The following is a 23,569-nucleotide window of genomic DNA, read 5'->3' as shown; positions in this document are numbered from 1 at the left end:
TGGAGAAAAAAAATCTGATGTAAAATCAGTGTTAAAATTTGGGAATTTTATGATAGACTAAAAATAGGACTAAAGGCCTAAAATATGTGAATAGTCCCCAAATTAATGATAATTCTTATACTGATTTCCAGAGTATCATATTATTTATCAAATAGCAAAAGCAAAAGAGATGACTGTAAATGTATTATGGCATGTGAAATAATTTGTGGTGTAAGATTAATAAATAATATTTTAATTTAAGTACTTATTTGTGTTTGATTTACCTTTAATTGCTTATATTAATTTATTTCTATTTTGATATTTTCTCGTGATTTTTTTTGTTTCTTCTTGATTATTGTCTTAGAAAGCATTGCAGACATGATAAGTACATTTACATGAAATAGTCAATTGAAAAGCCTGTATGTATGTGTCACAGTATAAATAATATGTGCAAGAAGTTCCCAGCTACACTTTTGAATAATGTGAAGCTTGGTAGGTGAAAATAAAATCAACCTTATATAAAAGACCAATTTCATATTACGGGAAGAAAATATACTAATAGAAAATTTAGATCTAGAATTTAAATGAAGATTTATAAACATGCCACTTAGTCCCCAAGATTGGGGTAAGCTTGGTTCAGTATTTTCAGAGTCATTTTAATAAGTGGTTTGGAATAGGAAATGCACGGCAAATTTTATAAATTTGATAGAAAACAATTACATTCTCTTGACTGGTAGAATACCAGGTTGTCAGAGATAAGAAGGATATGTCTGTATAAATGTACAGAAACGTCACAGAGAAGAGGAGGTTACAGAACCGTGAAACAGCATAAGGCATGTATTAGCCAGGCCAGCGCATGTTATGCCTTAAACTCCCTGACTTCAGACGGTGAAGATTTCTGTCTTAGCCAATTCTGTGTATACACTGAGGCTGCTTTGAGGGCTCAGTGTCACGATGTCCTCGTGATGGAAACTAGTCTGATAAAACAGTTCAGTTGTGGACTGTTACTTGTTACCTGGTAGAGTTAAAAAAAGAAAACACCTCAGATCAAAGAAAATCAGTCAGATTTCCTACTGGTGTTTCAGCATTGTGGACTGGAAATGACACTTCTACTCCCAACTTGTATCTGCAGTGCCCGCAGTTATCTTGGGGTCAGGGAGTGAAACCCTACTCTGAATCTGGAGTAGGGAGAGGGAAAGGGCAGAAAATCTTTGATAAGCAGCACTGGTATACTATGGTCTGCTCTTTGGGTTGCCAGATATTTCCAGCCTTCATCTCTCAGGTAAAATTTCTTAACCTGCCCACGTGGGAGAAAATCTGAAGGTTCTATCCAGATATTGTTGTTGTTGTTCAGTTGCTCAGTTGTGTCTGACTCCTTGTGATCCCATGGACTGCAGCATGCCAGACTTCCTTACCTGTCCATCGCTATCTCCTGGAGTTTGCTCAAACTCATATCCATTGAGTCAATGATGACATCCAACCATCTCATCCTCTGTCACCCAGTTCTCTTCTTATTCTCAATCTTTCCCAGCATCAGGGTTTTTTTCAGCGAGGCAGATCTTCCTATCAGGTAGCCAAAGTATTGGAGCTTCAGCTTCAGCATCAATTAGTCCTTCCACTGAATATGCAGGACTGATTTCCTTTAGGATTGACTGGTTTGATCTCCTTGCTGTCCAAGGGACTTTCAAGAGAATTCTCCAGTATTACAATTTGAAAGCATCAATTCTTTGGTGCTTGGCCTTCTTTATGGTCCACCTCTCACATCTGTACATGACTACTGGAAAAACTATAGCTTTGACTATATGGACCTTTGTTGGCAAAGTGATATCTCTGCTTTTTAATATGCTGTCTAGGGTAGTCATAACTTTTCTTCTAAGGATCAATCATCTTTTAATATCATGGCTGCAGTCACCATCTGCTTTGATTTTGGAGGCCAAGAAAATAAAGTTTGTCACTGTTTCCCTTAATTTCTTATCTGTTTGCCATGAAGTGATGGGACCGGATGCCATGATCTTTGATTTTTGAATGTTAAGTCAGCTTTTTCACTTTCTTCTTTCACTTTCATCAAGAGGCTCTTTAGTTTCTCTTCACTTTCTTGTCATTAAAGTAGTATCATCTGCATATCTGAGGTCATTGATATTTCTCCCAGCAGTCTTTATTCCAACTTGTGCTTCATCCAGCTCAGCATTTTGCATGATGTACTCTGCATATAAGTTAAATAAGCAGGGAGACAGTATACAGACTTGGTGTTGCCCTTTCCCGATTTTGAACCTGTCTGTTGTTCCATGTCCAGTTCTAACTGTTGTTGCATGACCTGCATACATGCTTCTTAGGAGGCAGGTAAGGTGATCTGATATTTCCATCTCTTTAAGAATTTTTCAGTTTGTTGTGATCCACACAGTCAAAGACTTTAGTGTAGTCAATGAAGCAGAAGTAGATGTTTTTCTAGAATTCCCTTACTTTTTCTATGATCCAACGGATGTTAGCAATTTGATCTCTGGTTCCTCTGCCTTTTCTAAATCCAGCTTGTACATCTGGAAGTCCTTGGTTCATGTATTGTTGAACCCTAGCTTGAAGTTTTTCGAGTATTATTTTGCTAGCATGTGAAATGACAGCAATTATATGGTAATTTGAACATTGTTTGGCATTGCCCTTCTCTGGGATTGAAATGAAAACTGACCTTTTTCCAGTCCTCTGGCCACTGCTGAGTCTTCCATATTTGTTGGCATATTGAGTGCATCATTTTAATAGCATCATCTCTTAGGACTTTTATTAGCTTAGCTGGAATTCCATCAGCTCCACTACCTTTGTTTGCAGTGATGCTTCCTAAGGCACACTTGACATCACAGTCCCAGATGTCTGGCTGTTGGTAAATGATAGTCTTATGCTCAGAAGTCCAGGATATTTGAGTGATAGGTGGGAAATGATGTGCTGTAGTCTCTACATCATCAGGTCTAGATATATAGTCCCTTTTGACCTGAAGAACTAGAAACTAAAATATATGTTGTTTACCGCCAACAGATCTAGTATATAGTAGTGAGATAAAGGGCAGAGTATATACTGTGAATGCTCTCAGAAGGAAAGATGAATCAGAGATGCATAGCTATCATTACTATGTAGCAATTCTAAAATCTCAATGAATAGATTCAGTAAGTACCTCTGCTTTGGGGGTTTGATTTGCTTTTTAATTTACCATGATTCACATTTCAAGGTTTAAGGCCAGGGTTTCTTGTCCATTGTTCTTTATGAATCCTATAGGGTCTAAATTTTTAGTATTTTTTCTTTTTTGGCTATACCTAATGTGAGTATTGGAGATTATAGAATTTCTCACCCTGCTCCCTCTCTATAAAAATTTGGGAGTCCTGGATCATTTAGGGTAGGAAACAGTCACAGTTCAGGATGACAATTCTTTGGACATTTTATATGGTTACAATTGGCTCCATTTGTTAGATGCAAATCCCTAGTTACTTCAGAGACCCGTGTTCTAGATTTAATATGTTAAATATGTTCATGCTTCCTGTCTGTCTATGTTTCTCTCATCTTCTGATTAAAGATAGCTTCGTTTATGAAACCAGTTTGAAGAAATCCCAGTGTTCTCTTTTTCTCAAACCATTTGGTCCTAAATGAAAGCATATACAGGACCATCACAGACTTATTGAGTCTTTTCTTGGGGATCCTTTAATCCATTGAATCTTTAACAGTGAGTTCACCTATTTACAGTTTGCAAGAGCAGTTTAAAGAGTAAACTGTCTTGGAGACATTTTTATAAAAAAATATAATTAACCAAGCAGAAGAAAGACTTGTAAGCTAAAACTGCAAAACATTGCTGAAAGAAATTAAAAATAACCTAAATACGTGGAAACACATTGCATGTTCATCAGTGGAATATCACCAGAAATATTTTCATGAGAAATATGTAGTGAAGAGCACTCAAGACTACCATGGGACATTTAAAGGATGACTGAACTGAACTGGACTGAAAGCAGTTCAGTGTGATGAAATAGTACTTAATAGCAATATGATCATTAGGTAAAAGCATATAAAGTGTTTAAATGGCATCTCACAGATATTTTCCAAATCATATTTCTTGAGATGTCTTTTGAAATTTGAAGTAAGTAACTTTAATAAAAATAATACCTGAATTGTTCTTTAAGAATAATTTTGCTTTCATGTGTATATGAGTCTTTTTTTTTTTCTATTTTATTCAAATTTAGAATTTAAGGGGAAAGCAAGTTAAGACTCATAAGAGTAGTTACAAGCATGTGATCCAGAATCAAAGAGGCTCCATTATCCCTGGCTTTGTCACTTCGCTGTGTTACTGTGGAATGTCTTTAACCTCTCTGTGGTTTATTTTTCTCATCTATTAAATGTATTAGGTTGGTGCAAACATAATTGTGGTTACGGACCGTGAATTTTAATCATTATAACTAGGCTCAAGCACATCTTTATTAATCAAAATAGGAACCATTATGCAATCAACACATTTTTGCCACTGCAAAATAAGTTGGTTCATTCCTGTAGTGTAAAAATCCATGTTTCAGGATTTGACAAACTCTTGGAAAGCATTTTCTGCCTCCTGCTGGTTCTGGAAGTATTTTCCCTGCAAAAAGTTTTCTAGATGCTTGAAGAAGTAGTAGTCAGTTGATGGGAAGTCAGGTATGGAGGAGGCAAAACTTCGAAGCTCGATTAGTTCAACTTTTGAAGTGTTAGTTGTGTGATGTGCAGTCAGGTGTTGTCATGGAGAATAATTTGCCCTTTCTGTTGGCTAATGCCCACTGCAGCAGTTGCAGATTTGGGTGCATCTCATAGATTTGCTTCAGAGAAGGCAATTGCACCCCACTCCAGTGCTCTTGCCTGGAAAACCCTATGGACGGAGGAACCTGGTAGGCTGCAGTCCATGGAGTTGCTAAGAGTTTACACGATTGAGCGACTTCACTTTCACTTTTCACTGTCATGCATTGGAGTGGCCACCCACTCCAGTGTTCCTGCCTGGAGAATCCCAGGGATGACGGAGCCTGGTAGGCTGCCGTCTGTGGGTTGCACAGCGTCCAACACGACTGAAGCGACTTAGCAGTAGCAGCATGGATTTGTTGAGCATTTCTCAGATGTAATTGTTTCTCCGGGATTCAGAAAGCTATGGTGGATCAGACCAGCAGCACACCACCAAACAGTGACCATGACTTTTTTTTTTAGTACAAGTTTGGCTTTGGAAAGTGCTTTGGAGCTTCTTCTCTGCCCAGCCACTAAACTGGTTATCACCACTTGTCATATAAAATGTACTTTCTGTTGCATGTCACAATCTGATCGAGAAATGGTTTGTTGTTGTTGAATAGAATGACCTTGTCTGCTACATTGCCTGACCTGAAATAAGATATTAACCAGGAAAGTGACATTTGTCCCTAATTGTTGTTATTGTTTTCTCATAATTGAATTTTCAGTTTGTTTGTTTTTTTACATATTCTAGATAAAAATCTTTCTTCAGATATGTGCTCAAATACTTTATCATAGTCTGTGGCTTTTCTTTTCTTCTAATGTATTTCCAAAAGCAGAAATTTTAAATGGCATACAAATCCAATTCATCATTTTTTTTCCTATGGGTAATTCTTTTGATGTTACATCTAAGAAGTCTTAACCTAACCCCAAATCAAAAATATTTTCTTCTGTATTTAATTTTAAAGGTTTTAGTTCATAATTTCAGGTTTTCAAATGATCCAGCATATGATTTTTGCATATGGTTCTAGATATGGACTGAAGTTTCTTCTTTTTTTTTTTATATGGATGTCTAAGCATTACAGTCTTAATTGCTAAGATGACTTTTCTTTCACCAGTGAATTTCCTGTGTACCTTCTTCAGAAATTAATCATATTATGTGTGGGTTTGCTACTTAATTTGCTACCAGTTCAATTTATCTATTTGTCTGTTTCAACTCAAGTCTTGTACTATTTATTTACCATAGACATTCAGTAAGTCTTGAATTCAGGTAGTGTAAATCTTCTAATATTGTGCTTATATTTCAAAGTCATTTGGGCTATTCTAGGTCATTCATCGGAGAAGGCAGTGGCACCCCACTCCAGTACTCTTGCCTGGAAAATCCCATGGACAGAGGAACCTGGTAGGCTGCAGTCCATGGGGTCGCAAAGGACACGACTGAGCAACTTCACTTTCACTTTTCACTTTCCTGCATTGGAGAAGGAAATGGCAACCCACTCCAGTGTTCTTGCCTGGAGAATCTCAGGGAGGGACGGGGGAGCCTGGTAGGCTGCCGTCTGTGGGGTCACACAGAGTTAGACATGACTGAAGCGACTTAGCAGCAGCAGCAGCAGGTCATTCATATTTCCATGTAATCTTTATAGTCAGCCTGTTGATTTCTACAGCAAAGCATGCTGGGATGTTTTGAACTGTGTTTACTCACAGCCAAATACTCTTGACACCGAATATGTGGATTTTAACATCAGAGATTTCTCCAGTTCTCTGTGTACACCAACTGGATGTCCTAAAGTGAATTTATTCTCACACTGCCCAGAGTTAGTGCAGACCCCACTGGTTAAGGTCTCAGTTCCACAAGGCTACACCAACTTCAAATGCCAGTCCCAAGTCCTGGACCTCCTCTATTTCTGACCAACTGGGTATAAAGCAAGGGTTCTCACAAATTCCTTTTGAGGCTTTAATGGTTTGCCATTTTATTATAAATGATGCAATGTAGGGCAAGATAAGGGTGAGAAGGTACTCTCTGGGTGTGTATCTCTTCCAGCAACTTGATGTGCTCACTAACCTGGAAGCTCTCTGAATCCTTTTGTTTAGGGGTTTTTATGGAGGTTTCATCACATGGGTATGACTGGTTAAATCTATGACCATTGTTGGTTTACTTGTTCTTCAGCACCTCTCCTTTCCATCCATGTTGAGGAAGAGGATAAGGTTGAATGTTCCAACTCTTTCTTTTATAATATGGTTTGTTACTCTGACAATCAGTCTCCTGAAGATATCTTGAGACCTACCAAGAGCCTCCTCAAACATGAACTCAAGTATTGTTGAAAGAGTCTTCTTGTGAATAATAAAAGATACTCCTTTCACTCCTAAATACCCTGGATTAAAAGGGTTTTAGGTCTCTGCTAGGAACTGGGGATAAAGACCTAATATATATTTCTTATTGTATCACAGATACTGATTGGATTAAGTTGATTCTATTTAGATGCAGTTGACTGCTTAACAGTATTCAGTCGTCTTACCTAATAATACAGTTTATTGCTCCACTTATTTGGGTCTTTTTAAAATTTTCCAGTTTAAAATTTTTCACTGTTCAAGTCGAACACAGTTTTGGGGTCAAATTTATCCTGATATATTTTATATTTATTTAGTGCTAGTTTGACATATACTTTTAAGAATTTTAATTACCCGGTTCCTGTTGCTGGTACATAACAGTCAATACAATTCTGTAATGATGCTAAAATCCCTTACTAGTCTAAGCACTTCTTTTTGTAAAGTCTATAAGGTTTTCTGTATAGATGATCATGTTGTCTGAGAGCAGAGACATCATTTCATTTTCCATTTAATCTCGATGCCTTTTATTTATTTTTTCTCAACTTATTGAACTAACTGAACCTCTAGTAAATGTTAAAATAGAAGCATATCTTTGCCTTTTTTTGACCTGGGAAGAAAACATTCAATTTTTCATCATTAGATACAAACTTAGCTATAGAAACCCTAAAGGCATTTATTAGGTTAATATTTTCTTCCTGCTCTCAAGTTTTTATTCCAGGAATAGATGTTGGATTTTATTGTCATTTTATCTCTGTATATGTTTATGGTGTAATTTTTTTTATAAATCTTTGGTGACCTCTCTTATTTTATTCCAGTTATTAGTGATCTGTATCTTCTTTTTTCCTCATTAACTCTTTAGCAAAAGTGTTAGTTGCTCAGTCATGTCCAACTCTTTGTGACCCCATGGACAGTAGCCCACCAGGCTCCTCTGTCCATGGAATTCTCCAGGCAAGAATACTAGAGTGAGTTGCAATTCCCTTCTTTGGGGAACTTCAGACCCAGGGATCAAACTCTTGCACTGCAGGGAGATCCTTTACCATCTGAGCCACCAGGGAAGTGACAGTTTTGTAGAGGTTTATTATTTATTTTATCCTTTCAAAGAGTCAGCTTATTTCATTGATTTTCTTTGTTTTTTTTTTTTTTTCTTATTTCTGTATCACTGATTTCTACTCTGACCTTTATTATTTTATTTCTTTTTTTTATTTTTATTTTTTTATTTTATTTTACTTTACAATACTGTATTTTATTTCTTTAGCTTAATTTTAATTTGAGATTTAATTTGTACTTATTCTAGTGTGTTGAAGTAGACACTTAGGTCATTGATTGAAGTCTTGCTTTATAAATAACCTATTTAGTAACGTGAATTTCTTTCTAGGTACTACTTTAGATATGTGTTTCACAGTTTCAAATGTCATATTTTCATTTTCAGTGAGAAAAAATACTTTTAAGTTTTTTTATTGATTTCTTTTTTAACCTTGGATTATTTAGAAACATGTTATTTCATTTTTAAATATTCTGTGGTTTTCCAAATGTACTACTTTTATTGATTTCTGATCTCATTGTAATATAGACAGAGAATGTACTTCATATGATTTAAATACTTTTTTTAGATTTCTCTGTCTGCTTGAAAAGAGTTTTCATTCTTCTGTTGGTGCAGTTTTTTTTTTTATAAGTGTTAATTGGATCAAGTTTTTGTCATGTTGTTTAAGTCTTCCATGTTGTTACAGATTTTTGTTCTATTGTCTACCAATTACTGAGAGGCAGGTGTTAAAATATCTGACTATACTTACGCATTTGACTAGTTCCCCATTTATCTGACATACTTGTATTTGGTGCATAAATGTTTAGGATCATATGTCTTCTTCACATAATTTTATGGCCTCTGTTGGTTTATCATTTACAAATCTTTGTTGTGCTATTTATATTGCTTTAAGGGAAGTTTGACGAATCTTTCCCAAAAAGATAGGTATTAATAGTAAATATTTTAGGCTCTCTGTTTCAACTGTTTAACTCTGCTGGTATAGTGAGAAAGTGCCTATAAATACTATGTAGTGAGTGGGCACTGCTGTGTTTCAATAAAAATCAGGCTCCAGATTAGATTTGAAATGAGATTTGCCAGCCTCACAGATCTAGGACAGGAACTAGTATAACTTGGGGAATTTTAGTTTTCTGGGCTCTTAATTTCCTCCTGATGACAATTGTTTCTTTCTGAGATTTTCTTTATCATGAAAAGTTCTTGGACTGCTTTACTTGTTAACAACATTCTCTTTCCTACAGAGTTTGATGCAGTAAATCCAACAGGGCAAAGAAATATATGAAGCTGAACCTTATGAAATTGGCAATACTTAGCTGTTTTTTTGTCTACAAAAGCAGCATTTATCAGTCTGTTGTAGTTTTAACAGGAAACCAGGAAAGTGTTTGTTTCCACATTATTGGGAAATATCATTTTGGTTAGTGTTTTTCAATGAGACTGCCGGAGATATTTGTTCAGATTAACAGGCTTCTTGGCCATTAATTTTGATTCTTAATAGTTTAGTTGGAGCCCAAATATATGTAATTCTTATAGACTGATCAGGTAATACTTATCAAAGAACTTAGTATTGCCTCTGTATTGCTCATCTTCAGCACTTACTATGCTTAATTCTTGCCATCTCCTGTTTGACCACTTCTAATTTGCCTTGTGTCATGGATCTGACATTCCAGGTTTGTATGCAATTTTGCTCTTTATAGCATCAGACCTTGCTTCTATCACCAGTCACATGCACAACTGGGTATTGTTTTTACTTTGGATTCGCCTCTTCATTCTTTCTGCAGTTATTTCTCCACTGATCACCAATAGCATGTTGGTCACCTACCAACATGGGGAGTTCATCTTTCAGTGTCCTGTCTTTTTGCTCAGATCATAAACTCCTTATTGCCAAATTCAGACTAAAATTGAAGAAAGTAGGGAAAACCACTACACCATTCAGGTATGACCTAAATAAAATCCCTTATGATTATACAGTGGAAGTGAGAAAAAGATTTAAAGGACTAGATCTGATAGAGAGTGCCTGATAAACTATGCACAGAGGTTCATGACATTGTGCAGGAGACAGTGATCAAGACCATCCCTAAAAAAAGGAATGCAAAAAAGCAAAATGGCTGTCAGGGAAAGCCTTAAAAATAGCTGTGAAACAAAGGGCTGCAAAAAACAAAGGAGAAAAGGAAAGCTATACCCATTTGAATGCAGAGTTCCAAAGAATTGCAAGAAGAGATAAGAAAGCCTTCCTCAGGAAATGACAACCTACTCCAGTATTCTTGCCTGGAGAATCCCATGGCCTGAAGAGCCTGGTGGGCTGCAGTCCATGGGGTCACAAAGAGTCAGACACGACTGAGTAACTTTACTTACTTCGTTACTCAGTGATCAGTGCAAAGAAATAGAGGAAAACAATAGAATGGGAAAGACTAGAGATCTTTTCAGGAAACTTAGAGATACCGAGGGAACATTTCATGCAAAGGTGGGCTCAATAAAGGACAGAAATGGTATGGACCTAACAGAAGCAGAAGATATTAAGAAGAGGTGGCAGGAATACACAGAAGAATTGTACAAAAAAGAGCTTCATGACCCAGATAATCCCGATGGTATGATCACTCACCTAGAGCCAGACATCCTGGGAATGTAAAGTCAAGTGGGCCTTAGGAAGTATCACTACAAACAAAGATAGTGGAGGTTGAGCTATTTCAAATCCTGAAAGATGATGCTGTGAAAGTGCTGCACTCAGTATGCCAGCAAATTTGGAAAACTCAGTGGCCACAGGACTGGAAAAGGTCAGTTTTTATCCCAGTCCCGAAGAAAGGCAATGCGAAAGAATGCTCAAACTACTGCACAGTTGCACTCATCTCACACACTAGTAAAGTGAAAGAAAGTAAAAGTGAAGTTGCTCAGTCGTGTCCAACTCTTTGCAACCCCATGGACTGTAGCTTACCAAGCTTTTCCATCCATGGGATTTTCCAGGTAAAAGTACTGGAGTGGGTTGCCATTTCCTTCTTCAGAGGATCTTCCCAAGCCAGGGATCAAACCCGGGTCTCCTGCATTGTTGGCAAACACTTTACCCTCTGAGCCACCAGGGAATCCCCATGCTAGTAAAGGAATGCTCAAAATTCTCCAAGCCAGGCTTCAGCAATACGTGAACTGTGAACTTCCAGTTGTTCAAGCTGGTTTTAGAAAACCCAGAGGAACCAGTAATCAAATTGCCAATATCTGCTGGATCATCAAAAAAGCAAGAGAATTCCAGAAAAACATGTAGTTTTCCTTTATTGACTATATCAAAGACTTTGACTGGATCATAGCAAACTGTTGAAAATTCTGAAGGAGATGGGAATACCAGACCACCTGACCTGTCTCTTGAGAAACCAATATGCAGGTCAGGAAGCAACAGTTAGAACTGGACATGAAACAACAGACTGGTTCCAAATAGGAAAAGGAGAACGTCAAGGCTGTATATTGTCACCCTGTTTATTGAACTTATATGCAGAGTACATCATGAGAAATGCTGTATGAAGGCTGGATGAAGCAAAAGCTGGCATCAAGATTGCTGGGAGAAATATCAATAACCACAGATGACACCACCCTTATGGCAGAAAGTGAAGAAGAACTAAACAGCCTCTTGATGAAAGTAAAAGAAGAGAGTGAACAAGTTGGCTTAAAGCTCAACATTCAGAAAATGAAGATCATGGCATCTGGTCCCATCATTTCATGGCAAACAGATGGGGAAACAGTGGCTGACTTTTATTTTTTTGGGCTCCAAAATCACTGCAGATGGTGACTGCAGCCATGAAATTAAAAGACGCTTGCTCCTTGGAAGGAAAGTTATGACCAACCTGCTGCTGCTGCTAAGTCACTTCAGTCGTGTCCGACTCTGTGTGACCCCAGAGACGGCAGCCCTCCAGGCTCCCCCGTCCCTGGGATTCTCCAGGCAAGAACACTGGAGTGGGTTGCCATTTCCTTCTCAAATGCAGGAAAGTGAAAGTGAAGTCACTCAGTTGTGTCCAACTCTTCGCGACCCCATGGACTGTAAGCATATTAAAAAGCAGAAACATTACTTTGCCAACAAAGGTCCGTCTGGTCAAGGCTATGGTTTTCCCAGTGGTCGTGTGTGGATGTTAGAATTGGACTATAAAGAAAGCTGAGTGTTGATGAATTGATGCTTTTGGACTGTTTTTGGCGAAGACTCTTGAGAGTCCCTTGGACTCCAAGGAGATCAAACCAGTCCATTCTAAAGGAGTTCAGTCCTGAGTGTTCATTGGAGGGACTGATGTTGAAGGTGAAACTCCAATACTTTGGCCACCTGAGGCGAAGAGCTGACTTATTGGAAAAGATGATGATGCTGAGAAAGATTGAAGCCAGGAGAAGGGGACAACAGAGGATGAGATGGTTGCATGGCATCTCCGACTCAATGCACATGAGTTTGAGTAATCTCCCGGAGTTGGTGATGGATAAGAAGGCCTATCGCGTTGCAGTCCATGGAGTCGCAAAGAGTCAGAAATGACTGAGTGACTGAACTGAACTGAAATGAACTATGCTTAATTCTTCACCCTTTAAATTTCAGAAATTTAGATGAAGGAATTTTATTCCTCCATTTTATTTAGGTGGTTTTGACATCAGAGAACAGTGTGAAAGCGTATACTCTACCATATGTAAAATAGATAGCCAATGGAAATTTACTGTATGACTCAGCACACTGAAAATGGGGCTCTGTAAAATTCTAGAGGGGTAGGAAAGGATGGGAAATGGGAGGGAGGTTCAAGAAGGTTGGGACACATGTATCGGTTTAGTTCAGTTCAGTTGCTCAGTCATGTCCGACTCTTTGCAATCCCATGAATTGCAGCACGCCAGGCCTCCCTGTCCATCACCAACTCCTGGAGATCAACCAAACTCATGTCCATTGAGTCGGTGATGCCATCCAGCCATCTCATCTTCTGTCGTCCCCTTTTCCTCCTGCCCCTAATCTCTCCCAGCATCAGAGTCTTTTCCAATGAGTCAACTCTTGGCATAAGGTGGCCCAAATACTGGTGTTTCAGTTTTAGCATCATTCCTTCCAAAGAACACCCAGGGCTGATCTCCTTTAGAGTGGACTGGTTGGACCTCCTTGCATTCCAAGGGACTCTCAAGAGTCTTCTCCAACACCACAGTTCAGAAGCATCAATTCTTCAGTGCTCAGCTTTCTTTCTTTCTTTTTTTGTTAGTGGGTATAGTTGTTTGTTTATTTATTTATTTATTATTTATATATATATATATTTTTTTACTTTACAGTATTGTATTGGTTTTGCCACACATCAACATGAATCCGCCACGGGTGTACACATGTTCCCATTCCCGAAACCCCCTCCCACCTCCTCCCACACACCATCCCTCCTGGTCATCCCAGTGCACCAGCCCCAAGCATCCTGCACCTTGTATCAAACCTAGACTGGCGATTCGTTTCTTATATGATATTATACGTATTTCAATGCCATTCTCCCAAATCATCCCACCCTCTCCCTCTCCCACAGAGTCCAAAAGACTGTTCTATACATCTGAGTCTCTTTTGCTATGTCACATACAGGGTTATCGTTACCATCTTTCTAAATTCCATATATATGCATTAGTATACTGTATTGGTATTCAGTTTTCTTCACAGTCCAACTCTCACATCCATACATGACCACAGGAAAAACCATAGCCTTGACTAGACAGACCTTTGTTGGCAAAGTAATGTCTCTGCTTTTGAATATGCTATCTAGGTTGGTCATAACTTTTCCTTCCTAGGAATAAGCGTCTTTTAATTTCATGGCTGCACTCACCATCTGCAGTGATTTTGGAGCCCCCCAAAATAAAGTCTAACACTGTTTCCACTGTTTCCCCATCTATTTCCCATGAAGTGATGGGACCGGATATCATGATCTTCGTTTTCTGAATGTTGAGCTTTAAGCCAACTTTTTCACTCTCCTCTTTCATTTTCATCCAGAGGCTTTTTAGTTCCTCTTCACTTTCTGCCGTAAGGGTAGTATCATCTACATATCTGAGGTTATTGATATTTCTCCTGGCAATCTTAATTCCATCTTGTGCTTCTTCCAGCCCAGTGTTTCTCAAGATGTACTCTGCATATAAGTTAATTAAGCAGGGTGACAGTATACAGCCTGGTCATACTGTCTTTTCCTATTTGGAACCCGTCTGTTGTTCCATGTCCAGTTCTAACTGTTGCTTCCTGACCTGCATATAGGTTTCTCAAGAGGCAGGTCAGGTGGTCTGGTATTCCCATCTCTTTCAGAATTTTCCACAGTTGATTGTGATCCACACAGTCAAAGGCTTTGGCCTAGTCAATAAAGCAGAAATAGATGTTTTTCTGGAACTCTTGCTTTTTCGATGATCCAGTAGATGTTGGCAATTTGATCTCTGGTTCCTCTGCCTTTTCTAAAACCAGCTTGAACATCAGGAAGCTCACTGTTCATGTCTTGCTGAAGCCCGGCTTGGAGAATTTTGAGCATTACTTCACTAGTGTGTGAGATGAGTGCAATTGTGCAGTAGTTTGAGCATTCTTTGGCATTGCCTTTCTTTGGGATTGGAATGAAAACTGACCTTTTTCACTCCTGTGGCCACTGCTGAGTTTTCCAAATTTGCTGGCATATTGAGTGCAGCAGTTTCACAGCATCATCTTTTAGGATTTGAAATAGCTCAAGTGGAATTCCATCACCTCCAGTAGCTTTGTTTGAAGTGATGCTTTCTAAAGCCCTCTTGAGTTCACATACCTAGATGTCTGGCTCTAGGTGAGTGATCACACCATCGTGATTTTCCTATGGCTAATTCATGATAAGATATGATAGAAACCACAGCAATATTATAAAGCAAGTTTCCTGGCAATTAAAAAATATAAATGTAAAAAAGGATACAGTGGAAGAAAGGACCTGTAAACTTTTTACTGTCTTTGTGACCTTAGAAGCCACTTATGCTGTTTTTTATTCTTTATTTGTAGTTTGAGGCAACTGTGTAATTTTTTGTGCCTCTTTTTAAAATCTCTAAGTTAGAGTTAATTATAGTTTCAACAGGGCTATGTAAAGATAAATGAAGCACAGTGCCTAGAATATAGTACTACTCAATAATCAGTAGCTGTTGTTACATGGAGAAATATCTTGATCTGCAATTACTTTTATGTAAAGGAAGTTCATCTTTCTGAAACAAGAAATAGTTCACTCATCCATTGTTGTGTCTTTTTTATTTTTGGTTTCCTTTTTGAAAGAATACTTAGATTTTCAATCTGGCTATAATTTCAATTAGCATTTGGCAGGTTTATTTTTAAAAACACATTATTTTTGCATAGTTCAGTTCAGTTCAGTTGCTCAGTCATGTTTAATTCTTTCCTACCCCATGTACTATACAGTTCATGGAATTCTCCAGGCCAGAATCCTGAAATGAGTAGCCTTTCTCTCTTCTCCAGGGATCTTCCCAACCCAGGGATTGAACCCATGTCTCCCCCATGGCAGGTAGATTCTTTACCAGCTGAGCCACAAGATTGGTGGATGGAAAATTTTATGACCCTATTGTTTTGCCTTTTCTACGCAATATTATGTAAATGGAACCTGGTAGTATGTTGAGTTTCAAGACTGGTTTCTTTCACTTGCTATAATACATTTCATATGCCTCTATGTTGTGTATTTAACATTAGTGTATTCTTTCCATTGCTATATAGTATTACATTGTATGAATGTGCTACAGTTTGGTTCTCCATTTACCATTTACCAGTTAAAGAAAATTTGGGTCGTTTTCAGCTCTCAGTGATTATGAATAAAGCTGCTGTAAAATATTTATGTGCAATTTTGTAACAAATGTATGTTTTCATTTAAAAACTTTTAGTATCTGTGTTGTTAGGTAGTATCTGCTTAACTTGATGTCAGCTGTCTGTTTTTCAAAAGTGGTTGTACTGTTTGTACACCTACCAGCAATGTAAGAGTGTTTCATATTATTTTATCAGCTCTTGGCACAATGTTTGTTTAAGTTAAGCCATTCCAGTAGTTGTGTAGTGGTGGCTTATGTTCTTACATTTATTTTTACTGGAGTATAGTTGCTGCACAGCACAGTGAATCAGTTATACATATTCTATGTTAATATAGCCACTCTTTAAGATTCTGTTCCCGTATAGGTCATTACGATCTATTGTGTAGAGTTTCTTGTGCTATACAGCAGATTTTTATTAGTTACCTATTTATATATGTAATAGTATGTATGCCAATTCCAATCGCCCAACTTATGCCTTGTCCTCCTTTCCCCTTAGTAACCTTTAGTTTGTTTTCTATATCTATGACTGTTTCTGGCCCATAAATAGGTTCATTTATACTGATTTTTAGAATTCCATATGTGGTTTTAATTTGCATTGACTTACATTTAATATGCTTATAAGTTATATTCAGTTTGCATTTGACTAATAGTTTTAAGTATCTTCCTGTTCTTATTTACCACCTGTGCATTTTATTTAGTGAAATATCTGTTTTATGCTTATTTTTTATTTTGGATTATTAATTTCCTTATTTTGTTTTGAAGACATTTCATATACTTAAGTCTTTTATCAGATTTATCATTTGTAAATATTTACTTTATATTCTTTTAACAGTGTCTTTGGGAAGAGCAGGAGTTCATAATACTGATGAAATTCACTTCATCAGTTTTCTTTCTCATGAATTATACTCTCGGTGTTACACAGAAGAACTTGTTACCTATCCCAAGTCAAAAGATTATATTTTCATCTAGAAGTTGTAGGCTTTACATTTGAGTCATTTTTGTGTATGGCATGAGGTATAGATCAAATTGATTTTTTTTTTTTTGTGAGTATCCAGTTGTTCTACACCATTTATGAAAATCCTTTTCTCCATTGAATTTCCTTTGCACTTTTGCTGAAAATTAATTGCACATATGTGTGTGGGTCCTTTTATGGACTAAAGCAGTGGGTACTTTGTATTTATTTGCCTATCTTTGAGGTTGCCATGACTTTGTTAGGATGCTTAAGTACTTTGTCATACTTCTGTATACATACTCTGTTCGTCTATTGGAGTTTTGTTTAGCTATTTATATAATCAGTGAAAGTGCTGGAAAGCCTTCATTTGCATCTGTCACTCTTAGTACCTCTATCATTTTAGGGTATGTCAGATGCTTATTGTAAATCATATGATAACTTAGGAAGTTATTGAAGATTTTTGGTTGTCACCTTTATTGTGTAAGAGTGCTATAATTACATTGGAATAATCAGTTTAGTTTTCTCATAAATTCAAATTCACTTAGTTATGCTAATTCATCAATTTTTTGGTAATTATTTTTTCATACTGTTGTTTATATGAATAAAATTGTAGATATCAAATTTAAAATTTTATAAGAATTCATTAGTTGCAGATATTACTTATTTTAAAACTTAATTTCATATATAAAACATTATAAAACAACATTAAATTTTAATGCTTTTATATGAGTTATGGTGTTACTATTCTAATCCCTTGTTAGCATGTCATCAGGATCACTTGAATCTCATTATCATAAAATAGGCAGAAAAAGTTTGCCTTGAGATCATTTATCTGCCAGGAAAAACACATTTTATTACCTGCTAATTATTGTCCCAAATGTATATAAGTGATATGATCAGGTTGTGGTAGCCATAAAATTGTTTTTCTCTCTTACCACATACTTCACTTTTATTTTTTTCTTTATGAGTAGTAAATTTAAGAGAGTGAATAAAGAGGTGAAATTTTAAATTGAAATCTAATCTACTACACAGAAAATAAGAAGCGTACTTCCTCTTTTTCCTGAATATATTATTTTAGAGAATAGGTCAATCATCATCAACATTTAAAACACTGTGAGTCTGTTTGCAGAAGACATGATCCTCTACATAGAACATCCTAAAGACTCCACCAGAAAATTACTAGAGCTAATCAATGAATATAGTAAAGTTGCAAGATATAAAATCAACACTCAGAAATCCCTTGCATTCCTATACACCAATAATGAGAAAGTAGAAAAAGAAATTAAGGAAACAACTCCATTCACCATTGCAACGAAAAGAATAAAATACTTAGGAATATACCTAACCTAAAGAAACTAAAGACTTATATATAGAAAACTATAAAACACTGATGAAAGAAATCAAAGAGGACACTAATAGATGGAGAAATATACCATGTTCATGGATCGGAAGAATCAATATAGTGAAAATGAGTACACTACCCAAAGCAATCTACAGATTCAATGCAATCCCTATCAAGCTACCAGCCACATTTTTCACAGAACTAGAACAAATAATTTCAAGATTTGTATGAAAATACAAAAAACCTCGAATAGCCAAAGCAATCTTGAGAAAGAAGAATGGAACTGGAGGAATCAACCTGCCTGACTTCAGGCTCTACTACAAAGCCACAGTCCTTAAGACAGTATGGTACTGGCACAAAGACAGAAATATAGATCAATGGAACAAAATAGAAAGCCCATAGAAAGGAGGCAAGAATATACAATGGAGTAAAGACAATCTCTTTAACAAATGGTGCTGGGAAAACTGGTCAACCGCTTGTAAAAGAATGAAACTAGAACACTTCCTAACACCACACACAAAAATAAACTCAAAATGGATTAAAGATCTAAACGTAAGACCAGAAACTGTGAAACTCCTAGAGGAGAACATAGGCAAAACACTCTCTGACATAAATCACAGCAGGATCCTCTATGATCCACCTCCCAGAATACTGGAAATAAAAGCAAAAATAAACAAATGGGATCTAATTAAAATTCAAAGCTTCTGCACAACAAAGGAAACTACAAGTAAGGTGAAAAGACCATCTTCTGAATGGGAGGAAACAATAGCAAATGAAGCAATTGACAAACAACTAATCTCAGAAATATACAAGCAACTTATGCAGCTTAACTCCAGAAAAATAAACGACCCAATCAAAAAATGGGCCAAAGAACTAAATAGGCATTTCTCCAAAGAAAACATACAGATGACTAACAAACACATGAAAAGAAGCTCAACATCACTTATTATCAGAGAAATGCAAATTAGACCGCAATGAGGTACCATTTCACACCAGTCAGAATGGCTGCGATCCAAGTCTAAAAGCAATAAATGCTGGAGAGGCTGTGGAGAAAAGGGAACCCTCTTACACTGTTGGTTGGAATGCAAACTAGTACAGCCACTATGGAGAACAGTGTGGAGATTCCTTAAAAAATTGCAAATAGAACTGCCTTATGACCCAGCAATCCCACTGCTGGGCATACACATTGAGGAAGCCAGAATTGAAAGAGACACAAGTACCCCAGTGTTCATCATAGCACTGTTTATAATAGCCAGGACATGGAAACAACCTAGATGTCCATCAGCAGATGAATGGATAAGAAAGCCATGGTACATATACACAATGGAGTATTACTCAGCCATTAAAAAGAATACATTTGAATCAGTTCTAATGAGATGGATAAAACTGGAGCCGATTATACAGAGTGAAGTAAGCCAGAAAGAAAAACACCAATACAGTATACTAACACATATATATGGAATTTAGAAAGATGTTAATGATGCGAGACAGCAAAAGAGACACAGATGTATAGAATGGACTTTTGGAGTGTGAGGGAGAGGGAGAGGGTGTGATGATTTGGGTGAATGGCATTGAAACATGTATATTATCATGTAAGAAACGAAGTGCCAGTCTATGTTCGATACAAGATACAGGATGCTTGGGGCTGGTGCATGGGGATGATCCAGAGAGATAATATGGGGTGGGAGGTGGGAGGGGGATTCAGGATTGGGAGCTCGTATACACCCGTGGCAAATTCATGTCAATGTATGGCAAAACCAATACAGTATTCTAAAGTAAAATAAAGTAAAAATAAAATTAAAAGAAAATAAAACACTGTAATGTTTGGGCTTTCCAGGTGACTCAGTGGTAAAGATGGAGAAGGCAGTGGCACCCCTCTCCAGTACTCTTCCCCGGAATATCCCATGGATGGAGGAGCCTGGTGGACTGCAGTCCATGGGGTCACTAAGAGTTGGACACGACTGAGCAACTTCACTTTCACTTTTCACTATCATACATTAGAGAAGGAAATGGCAACCCACTCCAGTGTTCTTGCCTGGAGAATCCCACAGATGGGGGAGCCTGGTGGGCTGCCATCTATGGGGTTGCATAGAGTTGGACACAACTGAAGTGACTTAGCAGCAGCAGCAGTGGTAAAGAATCCATCTGCCAATGCAGGAGACACAGAAGTATCAGATTAGATCCCTGGGTCTGGAAGATGCCCTAGGGAAGAAAATAACAACCTGTTTAAGTATTCTTACCTGGGAAATCCCATGGACAGAGGAGCCTAAAGGGCTACAGTCCATGGGCTCGCAGAGTCAGACAGGACTGAGCATGCATGCACATATAAGAAACATTTACATAAGAAGAAAGCCGTGGAAAGAATAGTCCTTCTCATTACTTGAGGGGAAATTTGTAGTGATCAAAAGAAGGGAGAACTTCTTAATTCCTGGTTAATTTTCTTTTCTTTTTTATTTATTTATTTTCTTTAATTTTTATTTTTTACTTTTACTTTACAATACTGTATTGGTTTTGCCATACATTGACATGAATCTGCCACGGGTGTACATGAGTTCCCATTCCTGAACCCCCCTTCCACCTCCTACCCCGTATCATCTCTCTGGATCATCCCCGTGCACCAGCCCGAAGCATCCTGTATCCTGCATCGAACATAGACTGGCGATTCGTTTCTTACATGATAGTGTACATGTTTCAGTGGTTAATTTTCTTAAGTCCTGTGTTGTATTTTGTTTTTACTTTCATTACTCTCTCTTAGTACAAAAATCACTTTTCACAGAGGACATTGGTAAAGGAGAACAGAGAAGCCCAAATCAGTGAAAAAGATTGCTATTGTGCACCAATCTGCTGCTGATATGTCCATAATTGCCTGTCCAGGTGAATTGTGATCGAGGAACTTGGTAAATGAAAGAGATGAAACATTGCCTGTAATCTTTTGAATTTTAAAAGAATGTGCTAAATACTCTAGATCAGGGGTTCCTAACCCCTGGGCCACAGACTGGAAGTGATCTGTGGTCTGTTAGGAACCTGACCATCCAGCTGGAGGTGAATGGCAGGTGAGTGAATGAAACTTCACCTGTGTTTAACAGCTGCTCCCTATTGCTCACGTTACCCCCTGAGCTCAGGAAAACAAGCTCAGGGCTCCCACTGATTGTTCATTATGGTGGGCTGTGTAATTCGTTCATCATGTATCACAGTATAATAATAATAAAAATAAAGTGCACAATAAATGTAATCATCTAGAAATGACCCTTCATCCTGCAGTCTGTGGAAAAGTTGTCTTCCATGAAACTGGTCCCTGGTGCCAAAAAGGTTGAGGGCTGCTACTCTAGACTACAAATGCAAAAGTATTTGTAGTAACTTTCAAAAGTTACTTTTCTGTAGTGACTTTCAAAAATTACCTTTTTGTAGTGACTTTCAAAAGTTACTTTTTTGTAGTGACTTTCAAAAAGATTATTTCACAAACTAGTGATTGTTGAGATGTTTCCTAGCATGATTGTATAATGGATTGTTAAAGAAGATTGGTAACTTCTGGAAGCAAGATTGATTTCCTAATGAAATAAAGTCTGGCTAAACTTATCCATTTGGAGGTCAGATTTACTAGACTAGACAGGGAAATGGGATAGAACAAATTATCTCAAATTTAACAAATTAAGTCTCTCACAAACTCATTGTGAACAAAAGTATAAAATACATGAGAGCAAGGGCAATAGATAAAAGTTGGCTAAATGGCCTTGCCAAATATATAGATATTTAGGTTAATATCCACTCAGAAGAATGATCTATAGTGGGATGCTGCAGTGTTGCCTAATGGGTCACCATTTCTTGAAAGAGGCATTGCAAGGAATTCAAATTTGAGTTTAAATTCAAAATGTTACTTCTAAGCTAGATTCAGACAGTCCTTATGGTGAAACAATGCTTTGCATATCCAGGTAATATAATTATATTTTATCTTACATCAAATTTCTGATTCATGAGTTTTAATCATAAGGTATAAAAAACAATGGTTAGCTCTGAAGTCTGAATTATTAAATTGTTTATATGATAGAGAATCCATTGAATATAAAGATCTTTCTTATGTCTCCATTTTTTGTCAAAATTGTTACATATAACACATTTTTAAAATCTCTGAGCAAAGAAAATAAGTTTAATTGGTAGAAACTAGTTTTCAGAATAACTTTTCTAGATTAAAGTTATTTATTATTATTTCTACTTTCAGTATTTTGTTTTCTAAAAGTTAATAAAAGCATTTTCATAAGATTATTTCTAATCAAATAATTAATTTTATCCAGAGTGGATATTTTAAAGAAAATATTAATATTTCTAAAGGAAAATACCCAAGATACTAGTTTACGAAAATAAAATATTTTTCAAAAAAGTTATAAATGTGAAGTGGTTTTTAAAATATCCACATTAAGAGTTGGAGTAAACAGCCTACTGATATATAAAATATTCCCATATCATATCCTTAAATTTAGCAAGAGATATTTGTGAATCTTGACAAATGAGAATATTCTAAATCAACAAAGCTAATGTCAAATCTACTCATTCCCCTGTGTATCTGGATTTCCATTCAGCAAATGCATAGTGAATCCAAATTAAATTCAGTTTCTTGAATCACAGAATCTTTGGATCAGAAATTAACTTAAGGGAAATACTTTAACTAGTCATCCAGTGCTTGAAAACCCTCTGTAAATTACTCATTAAATGATCGTCCATATTATGAGGAGGTTACTCAAGTAAAAAGAAATTTGCTACCTGAAGGAACACTTGTTGTTTAGTCTCTGAGTTCTGTCTCTTTTACAACCCCAGGGACTGTAGCCCTGCCAGGCTACTCTCTGTTCATGGGTTTTTCCAGGCAAGAATACTACAGTGGGTTGCCATTTTCTACTCTAGTGGATCTTCCCAACACAGGGATCAAACCTGCATCTCCTGCATTAACAGGCAGATTGTTTACCACTGAGCCACCTGGGAAGCCCATGAAGGGAACACTGTTCACTCACTATCCCTTTATATTGGGTTTAAGTATATGAAATAATTATTTTTATAGGTAAAAATGGTCTAATATAGCTGATTTCATATCAACCCAATATAGTTAGATGGAACCTAATACCTTTGTATTTTCATGAGTTAAACTGTTTCTTTCTAGTTTTAATACATTGACCCTAGTTCTGTAAGGATCCAGAATAAGTCTATTCTTTCTTCATATAAGTCTTCCAAATAGGAAACTTGATTTCAAGTACCTTCAGTTGTTCTTCATACTGTATGTTTTTATGTCCCTTCAATCCTGTATCCACTGGCCATTAAATATTTTATTTGAATACAACCTTTTAAAAGTATGATACTCAGTACTAAAGGGAATTATGTGATATAAGTTGAAAAAGAGTGGGACTTTCTTCTTCCCATTGTTTTTTTGACAGTTAATTTCAATTACATCAGACTAAAATGACATTCATTTTTAAAACTAGCC

General features: G+C 36.9%; 1 protein-coding gene across 4 annotated transcripts in view; it reads left to right on the top strand.

Moving 5' to 3' along the window:
• Window positions 1-23,569, top strand: part of CCDC91 (coiled-coil domain containing 91) — a 408,524-nt gene that overhangs the window by 250,677 nt on the left and 134,278 nt on the right. The window lies entirely within an intron of this gene.

The sequence above is a fragment of the Ovis canadensis genome, chromosome 3 (genome assembly GCF_042477335.2).
Source record: "Ovis canadensis isolate MfBH-ARS-UI-01 breed Bighorn chromosome 3, ARS-UI_OviCan_v2, whole genome shotgun sequence".
Classification (NCBI taxonomy): domain Eukaryota; kingdom Metazoa; phylum Chordata; class Mammalia; order Artiodactyla; family Bovidae; genus Ovis; species Ovis canadensis.
The sequence above is the reverse complement of the archived record's forward strand: the minus strand, read 5'-3'. Positions and strand labels throughout refer to the sequence as shown.